The following is a 9,320-nucleotide window of genomic DNA, read 5'->3' as shown; positions in this document are numbered from 1 at the left end:
AAATTTAGAATTTCAAAATTGTTTATTTGAAATTAACAAGAACTAATAAACACAAAGATTATTATTTAAAAGAATCAGGGATTCAGAAATGATTCTTACAGCTTTCTTAAGTCAGAAATTCAAATAAAATTAATTCGCTAATACTTTTCAATTCATTTTGATCGAACATATATTTTAGATTTTTGAAAAGTAATCAACACGGTTGTTTGAATTCGACGTGAAATAGAAGGGGGCGGTACGTACGTTTTGATTGGGATGGGTAGGTGGTTTCATCCCTGCACTTCGCTACATGTATGTATTACCGATAATTACGGTTTAGATAGACAGCGATTTCCCCTTTGCAATACAATAGACCAAACATTCGGCAACCGCGAGCAATGTTTACCTTGATAGGCAGAGCACTTGAATAATAGATAATTACAGGGTAGCTATTAGAAACTCACTAACAATATGTGCAAATGGGCGTTAGAAATGTTCAATATTGTTCCTAATTAAACATGTTGGCTTCCTGTTGATTAATTGATGGACGTGTGATTGCGATTGTCTTATAGGTATATTGTAAAAAAAAGAAACGACAAATTAGTTACTTCTTTTGTTCCTGAATCAAATAAGTCGTGATTGCTATTAGTTTAGGCCCTAATCCAGAAAGTGTTGATTTGTCAATATGAAGAAAACCTTCTTTCTTTGATTTTGGATCTTTATATTTTCATCATCATCATAAGATCTCATCAGCCTTATGACTATGACCTCCAGACTTTCTTAAGGTCTTTCTGTTGTCATTGTTAAAATATTATACGACCCAAACGGTTCATTTACGACATACACGTGAAAACGAGGAATTTTGCTCGTTATCAGTTTATCGGACTAGGATATAAATAAATGAGCATGAAAATGTCATCTGTCATAACAATAAATAAAATCACATTTTTAAATATATGAAATCCTATGACATTGTCAGTTACTTAATATCGACGGATCGTTAACCTTGTAGGTCAGTTGGTCGTGCTTGTTGTTGTCACCTCTCGTGGTTTAGTGGTAGAACATTGGTGCGTAAAGCCAAAGGTCCCGGGTTCGATTCCCGGCGGGAGTGTGACAACAGCAACAATTTTTCCCTCATTAATTTGAGGTAGTTTGTAGTGGGTTTAATAAAAAATCGAAAAAATGATTTCAAATTAATATTGAAAATCACAGTTTTGTCACAATCTCGCTAATTTGTACTTAATTTCTGTTTCTTTTGCAACGATCTTTTACAAGCCATGGTCGAGTGGTGTTTCAGTAGAAGAAGAGGTTTTCGCTTTTGTATATACCCCTTTGGCTTCAAATATTATAATGCTGTCAACGTAATCTAAAAAGTACATGACCATCCACCAATGGACTTCATAACAATTCACGAAAGACACGATTCTCGATTTAATCATCTAGCTTTGGTTACCTTCAGGGGTAAATAACATTCTATAACATATGGTTTCGTTATGGGTTAGGTATTTAGCGTTTAGGGTATGTTTAATAAATAAAAACACAAATAAAACACTTAGATATGACAATAAGTTGAATTTATGTACACGCAACAAAAACCATGAATGAAAAAAGAAATATACAACAGACGAAAAACATAAAAGTTGAAAAGACACAAGAACGCAACAAGACACAAAAATATATACAAAAACAATGAAAACAGAATTAACAATAAAAAAATGTTGTAGACTTACTCGAATGTTGACAGCAGAGTATTAGTTCGTTAGTATGAAAAAAAAAAACTTTTGGGTGTTTCATTCCCACCAGCCAGTAATGCTGGTGGGCGGGCAGTCCCTCCGGACTATGCCGGAAGGTAGGGCGGAAGGCCCTCTTCAGCCTGCTTTCAGGAATCGTGGGAATGGGTGGGTGGTGGTTCGGGTGAGAAAGATGAGACGGACGAAATGAAGACAGAAGAGAATGAAAGATTATCTGTGGAATATTACTGCCTCAGCATTTGCCTAAGTGATCCAAGGAAACCACAGAAAAACTTGGACCAAGGCAGACGGACCCGGAATCGAACCGGCGTCCTCCCGAATGCTAAGCAATGGTCTAGACCTCTCGGCCATGCCGCTCGGTCGTTAGTATGGAAATTTAGGGGTTTATATACAGCTGAATCGTTAGTAAAAAGAGATAGAATATTCAAGAATGAAAAGTATGAACAGTAAAGTTAAGGTACAGGTTTATAGCACTCGGAGTGAGCAATAAAGAATTTTAAGAAAAGTAATTAAGGGAAAGTACAGCAATTAGTAAGGGGTGCATGCAAGTATAGGTGAAGATGAAATTCTAGGTAAAGGCTAACACAACAATAGAATCTAGGTTGAAAGGAAACAAAGGCATGCACAAGATACGAAGTTGTAAGTCTACAAATAGATTTAGAAGAATATTTACAAAACAATAATAATAATAAAAATTCAATAAAAACGAATATAAAAATTAATTTTAACGGTGTTACCGCTACAGGTATTAGGTAAGGGTTAGTGAGATTTCGTTGTTTCCAATGCAATTTGCGAAAAATAGATGATGTGAAGAAACTGGACAACAAGTAATTTGTAAAATAAAAATCATTTCAAGTTATCGTCCTTTTTCCTTCATGCCGATATATAGAACATACTGAAAAGTCCAAGTACGTCAAATTAGGAGTTTGCTTCGTTTTAATGCCGGTGCCTGCTATGGAGTTCGTTTCTCTTAAAATTTTTGCTTCGAGTTTAATGGGGGAAAAAGACTCCCTTTATAGTTTGATTGTGCTGTTAAGTTGAAGGTGGGGCACGTGGTCGTAAAGGGCGCACAATCGCAAATTTCCTGAGAGTTCAGCTACTGCCGGCGAAAATCTTTCGTGCGACTTCGGCGGCGTAAGACTCTTAATTGCTAAGCGGAATCGACCCCTTTTAGATGGAGAAACGTCGTCGTTCGTGCTGCCTCAGCGCTAAACTAATTTGCTCTTTATATTCTGCTGCGCTCGCCGCCTTAATTTTATGATAGATTAAAGAGTGGCGCGAGGATTACCTTTACAAGCGAAATTTATCGGCTTAGTGATGCTTTGAAGACGCGAGCGTGCATACATTGGAGAATAGATCGTTGCCATCATTCCAACGACTATTACCTTTTGTTGCGATGATTTATAGTGTAATATTCTATTAAGCATCAATCAAAGACGCACGTCTTGTATGCTATTTACCTCAATACTCGCAAGTAAACTAAATATTAATATTTTGTCATTCAAGTTAATTAAATCATTGTAAAATCATTACCTAGACAAACTTGAATTGCAACTAAATTTAAATAAACGTGAGAATTTGTTAATTTTCTGTTTAAAACGTTAAAGAAATATTAAGTTTTGGTTAGCGTTGTTTTTATAATCTCCAAATTACCGCATCTGATGCTCAGCCACAATGGGCGGTTTGTCGCAATTAGGGTAAAAATGGGCTGCTGTGGAAATTTTTTTGCGTGTTCATCCCACCTGGTGTGCAGGCAGTCCCTCTGGACTACGCCGGAAGGTAGGGCGGAATGCCCTTTTCAGGCTCCTTTTAGAAATCGTGAGAATAGGTGGGTGGTGGTTCCGGTGAGGAAGATAAGATGTACCAAATGAAGATAGAAGAGAATGAAGGATTATCTGTGAAATATTACTGCCCCAGCATTTGTCTAAGTGATCCAATGAAATCACAGAAAAACGTGGGCCAAAGCAGACGAATCCGGAATCGAACCGATGTCCTCCCGAATGCTAAGTAATGGTTTAAACCTCTAGGTTATACCATTCGGTTGTAATTAGAGTAAAAATGAGCTGCTGTGGATACTTTTTTTGGTTTTATCCGATCAGCCATTAATGGTGGTAGGCCGGCAGTCCCTTCAGACTATGCCGGAAGGTAAGGCTGAAGGCCCTTTTCAGCCTCCTTTCAGGAATCGTGGGAATGTGTGGGTGGTGGTTCGGGTGAGAAAGATAAGACGGATGAAATGAAGACAGAAGAGCATGAAAAATTATCTGTGGAATATTACTGCCCCAGCATTTGCCTAAGTGATCCAAGGAAACCACAGAAAAACTTGGACCAAGGCAGATGGACCCGGAATCGAACCGGCGCCTTCCCGAATGTTAAGCAATGGTCTAAACCTGCTGTGAAGGAGTTCTTTACATTTTATAGTCTAATATTCTATTGAGCATCAATCAGAGACACAGATTTTGTATGCTATCACTTAAATACTCGCAAACAACTAATTATCACCGTACTGCTAGATTTTGTCTTTCAAGTTAATTAAATAATTGTAAAACCATTACCTAGCAAACCTCCATTGCAAGTACCTAAATTTAAATAAATGTGAACATTTGTTAATTTTCCGTTTGAAACATCAAGGAAGTCTTAATTTTTAGTTTGCATTGTTACCATAACCTCCAAATTACCGTGTCTCTGCTCAGCCACAGTGGGCCGTTTGTCGTAATTAGGGTAAAAATGGGCTGCTGTAGAGAAGTTCTTCGCACTTTTGTTTGCCGTTAAGATTAAGCGGATTTTTTAATTAGAGATCAAAGGTTGGAAATAAGCCAACGGATAAAAGTAAAATTTAGATTAAAAGCAGATTTTCTTTTATTCTCTCCTCTGTGGTACATCAGGACTAAAAATACATTCTCTTTAATGTACTTTAGCAGACTGTTTAATAAGATTAATATTATAATTGACCTAATGGAAGTCTATTGTAGATATCAAAAGGCATTTTTCCTTGCGATAATTTTAATTAAGTACAAATGGCAGATGGCCGAAAAATAGAACTTCTTACGAAAAACAGAAAGAAAGAAGACTGATATCTGGGGGCTTACGTAAATTGCGGATAATAAGGGGTGCAGGTACATGTTGAATCTAAATGACGTCACTGGGTCAGTGCTCAATTACGAATTATTAATTAACTTAAAAAAATCCCGTTAGGTTAGGGTTTCAACACGTTTCTAGTGCTGCACAAAATCCCATAATATTTTTGTACAAAATATTTCCTCAAAATTTTTATGTATCTCCCCATCTATCCAAAAATGTACAAGTCTCCTTCTGTTGGATGTGGACCATAAAGTGCATGTGTGTCGATTTTTTGAATGTGTATCGACGGTGAAAAATCGGACCAACCAAGAAATGTTTAGCCTCATTAAGGCATCCAGAAATTCTGCCTGGAGCGTGCGTGGCAAACGGAATCGGGAAGATACATACACATACATGTATAAGCGAGTAAATATTCTTTGTGATTTAGGGGACGTTGACAAATCTGCTCCATTTTTACAGAAAAGAACGCCACTAAATCGTCCCTTTAATAACAAGATACAACGTCGGGCTTATAAAGTAAAACCCTCACGGACACGCAATGCAAATGTCTAATTAATTTTGCCGGAGTAGAAAAATTTGTGGCGGTTTGTTTCATACGCGAGACAAGTTCTAGGTACTTGTTATAGCTGCTTTTAGTTCAAACAACCCTTTATCATATTAAACGGTGCTATTATTAATTTTTAGAGTTGCCTACTGAAATTTAAAATGGAAAGAGTTCCTAGAATTTTTTAAAACCATTTAGGAGGGAAAATTGTGTAGGGTTAATCTAATACTACATACCTAACTACTATTGTTATTGATTCGTACAACAAAGGTAAACAAAATCAGGGACTGAAAAAAGAAAATGCATGAGGGTAGTCGCAGTTATTTACGATGTAATTTGCAGCGAATCTAACCTCACAATTATCCCACTTCTACTAGGTTTTAAAATATCATAACCTCAACACTCAAAAAATTAAATTGTTGACCATTTGGACAGGATTAATACGTCAAGTAAAAAGATCAAACCACTCAGAGTAACAGTAGTAATTTCAGAGGGATCCTCTGTCGTAGAATTAGAATCTAGAATCAAAATTCGTCTAGCGTATGCCATAAACTGCGATCTATACGGCGGTACGACACAAACAAATTGCATGATAAAAGCAACTTACGGGAATCTTCCGGAAACGTCCCTCATACTAAATAATGAGTGGCAGGTTAGTTGATTAGCTTAACATCCCAAACGTCTCAAATCTTAACTGGAATTGTACAGAGTAGGATTGAAAAAAGGGCGGAAGAACTATTAGGAAAGTATCAATTTGACTTTAAAGGAAGTAGAGGAACGCGGGAGGTCATGGAAGCGGTATAGACAAAACTGTACTGTATGATAATACGTAAAAGTAAAACAAAAATACTGGTATGCAAGGGAATAAAAAGTAGGGAAAGAGCGAAAAAAAGATAGGAGACGAAAAATTAGAAGTGACTGATTTTAGGTATCTAGGAAGTCGGATAAGTCAGGACGGAAGGTGTATTAGGGATATAAAGCAAAGGATAGCGCAGGTTCGAGTCGCCTTCAATAAAAAGAAGTAAATTTAGAAATTCGGAAAAGATTGTTAAAAGTTGTATGTTTGGAGCGCAGCGCTGTACGGGTGCGAAGGTTAGAAGAGTTCGAAATGTGGTGTTACAGGTGAATGATGAGGATATCGTTAATAAAGAAGGTTAGAAATGAAGAGGTATTAGAAAGAATAGGAGAACAGAGGACTCTATGGAAGTCAAGAAACAGGCGAAATAGATTGAGATAGGACACCTTCTCAGGCATGAAGGTCTAGTCAGAGACATATTAGAGACAGAAACAGGAGTTTGGAGGGGTAGAGGTAGACCTAGATTAAATTACTGTTCGCAAATAGTTAAGGATGTGGGTTGTTCTAGTTTTAGGGAAATGCGAAGATTAGCTCAGGATAGGAAAGAGTGGAGGTGCGTGTCCAACCAGTCTTAGGACTGACGATGATGATGAGGTTAGTTGATACAAGAAACGGTGCTATAAATTTACAGTAGGATAAATAACCAAATGTAAAATTATATGTACAGTGTGTGTCTTAATATAAATTGCATGTGTACGAGACCTGCTTAAATAAATATGAAAAGTTTTTAATTCCAAAATCCAAATGTTGCCAATTTGGGACTAGGAAGCATGACATATGTAAGTCGAAAATTCAGTATGTTAAAATCCCTACTCGGAAATCCGTATTGCTCCTTGAATTTTCTGGACGCACTGTGTAAATGCGTTTACGCGATTTCAACATCAGAAATGACAAATGACCGTACTCGTTATGAGCCATATCTAAACACGTGACATTTTCCTTGGCGTTGCTATTTATTTTTCAACATAATTCACCGTGAATATTAGCATATTAGGCGACAAAGGGTCTTAGTCAGTTTGAAAGCCATCAATCTTAGAAGGAAGCCGTTGAGTGCTGAAGACGGTTTTTGATTTAATTTAATCGATAAAAAAGGGCATGACTTGAATTTCAACTTTCAGATAAAGGCCCCTTTGCGTTACAGTTTTTATGCGTTATAATTTAAATTACCTAACTAACTCACGCACAAATCTGGTTGCAGGCGTTGTGGAAAATTGATTCAAAATTTCATAATTGTTGTTTATAAGTATTTTTATACGCTAGCCCGCAATTTTTTTGTAAAGAATCGGTTGTCTGTAAAGTCGGTTTACTGACGATAGTTGAACGTGACAACGTCATAAGAAAATACTGATGGAATGGTTTCATTTTTCAAAAGAAAATTTTAATTTTATTTGTTTGATAGATATTTTGTATGGATATAGAGAAGGAGGTAAATGGAAATGTATTATTGTATAGCAGCTGTCCACGCGGACGCATCGCTCAATCAAGTAGGAGAGAGACAGATGTCGAACGCTGCCGAACGCGGAGGCCGATTGTGCCTCTTTGTCGCTCGTTCCGCGCTCTCGCTTGCACTTGCACTTGCCTTAAATGGAACGCCTCAGAGCGAGGTAACGCCGCATGAGTCATGTTTTTTCGTGCGTGCAGCCGGCTCCATCAAATTATAAGACGTTGTCACGTCAAAAGAATAGCATATGGCAGAAAAAATTCTAAAATAATACAAATTGTTTTTGTAGAATAATTTTGCCCAACCATCTGATTTTCCGATGAGGAAACATTGTAACATTAAGAAAATTAAGTTTTTGGTCAACAATTTAGAGAAATAGTCAAGTCAGGATCGCGATTTCGAATTATTGGACATCATCGACACACCGCACGTAGTTTGGATAGATTTAAAGTACTTGATGTACTCTAGTTTCACGGTTCCAAACGGAACCCATTTTGTCCCACCCTTTTTTGGTAGAACCCCATTCCGGCAAAAAAGTGAACTGATACCTAATAGTTTTATGTTCATACCATGATAACCTTCTCAACGACTGCAGGGTACTCATCTGTAAATTCGATCCAAAGGTTATTAAAATTTGAATCAGCTGATTGGGATTTTTGTTTTATTAATATCGATCAAGTTTTCATTTACGAATGGACTCTGTACTCAGTCTCTGTCCTGTAACTCTTCTGAATGATATTCCTTTAAAGATTTTTTTTAGGTTCATATGTGGTTCATATATTTTCATGTATGGTTCTATCCACATTTAAAGTTACTTGTAATTCATTTTCTTCAATAAATATGTTTAGAAAAGGAAAAAATTCGAAACTTTTTTGTTCAATACATTCAACCCAGAAGTCGTTTCTTGTGGTTAGGGATAGATAGCTTACAATAGTTGTTCTTCTTCACTGTAAGGACCCACTGATTACGTTAAGTTTATCGAATATACCTATCGAACGAAAAAGGCAATTTTATTATCCATTTCTCATTATGCAATAGTTCTACATGAGTAATGGATGTAAAAATTGGTTGCCCAACATTCCTTTCGAAAGCCATCTCACTTCTGTATGTAGAAGAATTGATAGATGCTGACTTCCTATATCTTCAATGTATTTCTAAAATCCCTTGTCAGTAATACATCTGTTATTAATCACATTCTCGGATAACACTAGCTACATTTAAAAATTGCGGTAAATATTCAATAAATAAATGAGTCAGACTGCTATGCATAATTGGACACGATCTATACGCATATAATAATGATAATAAATAAACTCCTCTGGCATCTAGATGTATTTCTTTCACAAATGTAGCGGTTCTCATCCCTTTCATACAATGAACCGTTAGGGTTTGATCTCTCATTATTGGTTTGGTCACGAAAAATATACCGTTGTTATGGTTAAATGCAGAACGGTTGTTTCTAGCAGAATTTTCTATATGTTTATTAGGAGAAAAATGTCGTATGTCGCAGATACCCTGCGACCCTTTCACGGAACACCACCATTCCACGGAATACCAGGTTTAGAAACCGCTGATCTAGTTGACTAAATATTATTATGTGTGGCAGGGTAGTACATAGTAAGCTGTCGATATTTACTTTGGTAAATGTCTAGATGATGGCCCCTACCCCCG

The 9,320-nt window shown here is 36.7% G+C and overlaps 1 protein-coding gene and 1 non-coding gene across 4 annotated transcripts in view; both read left to right on the top strand.

Annotated features, from left to right (window-relative positions):
* LOC108737260 (inactive rhomboid protein 2) overlaps positions 1-9,320 on the top strand; it is a 246,484-nt gene that overhangs the window by 30,987 nt on the left and 206,177 nt on the right. The gene's annotated exons all lie outside the window — the stretch shown is intronic.
* On the top strand, positions 1,019-1,090 carry Trnay-gua. Its single transcript has one exon. It is a non-coding gene; the product is annotated as a tRNA-Tyr (tRNA).

This window comes from Agrilus planipennis, unplaced genomic scaffold (genome assembly GCF_000699045.2).
Source record: "Agrilus planipennis isolate EAB-ADULT unplaced genomic scaffold, Apla_2.0 scaffold176, whole genome shotgun sequence".
Lineage (NCBI taxonomy): Eukaryota > Metazoa > Arthropoda > Insecta > Coleoptera > Buprestidae > Agrilus > Agrilus planipennis.
This window is presented reverse-complemented; position numbering and strand designations above follow the sequence as displayed.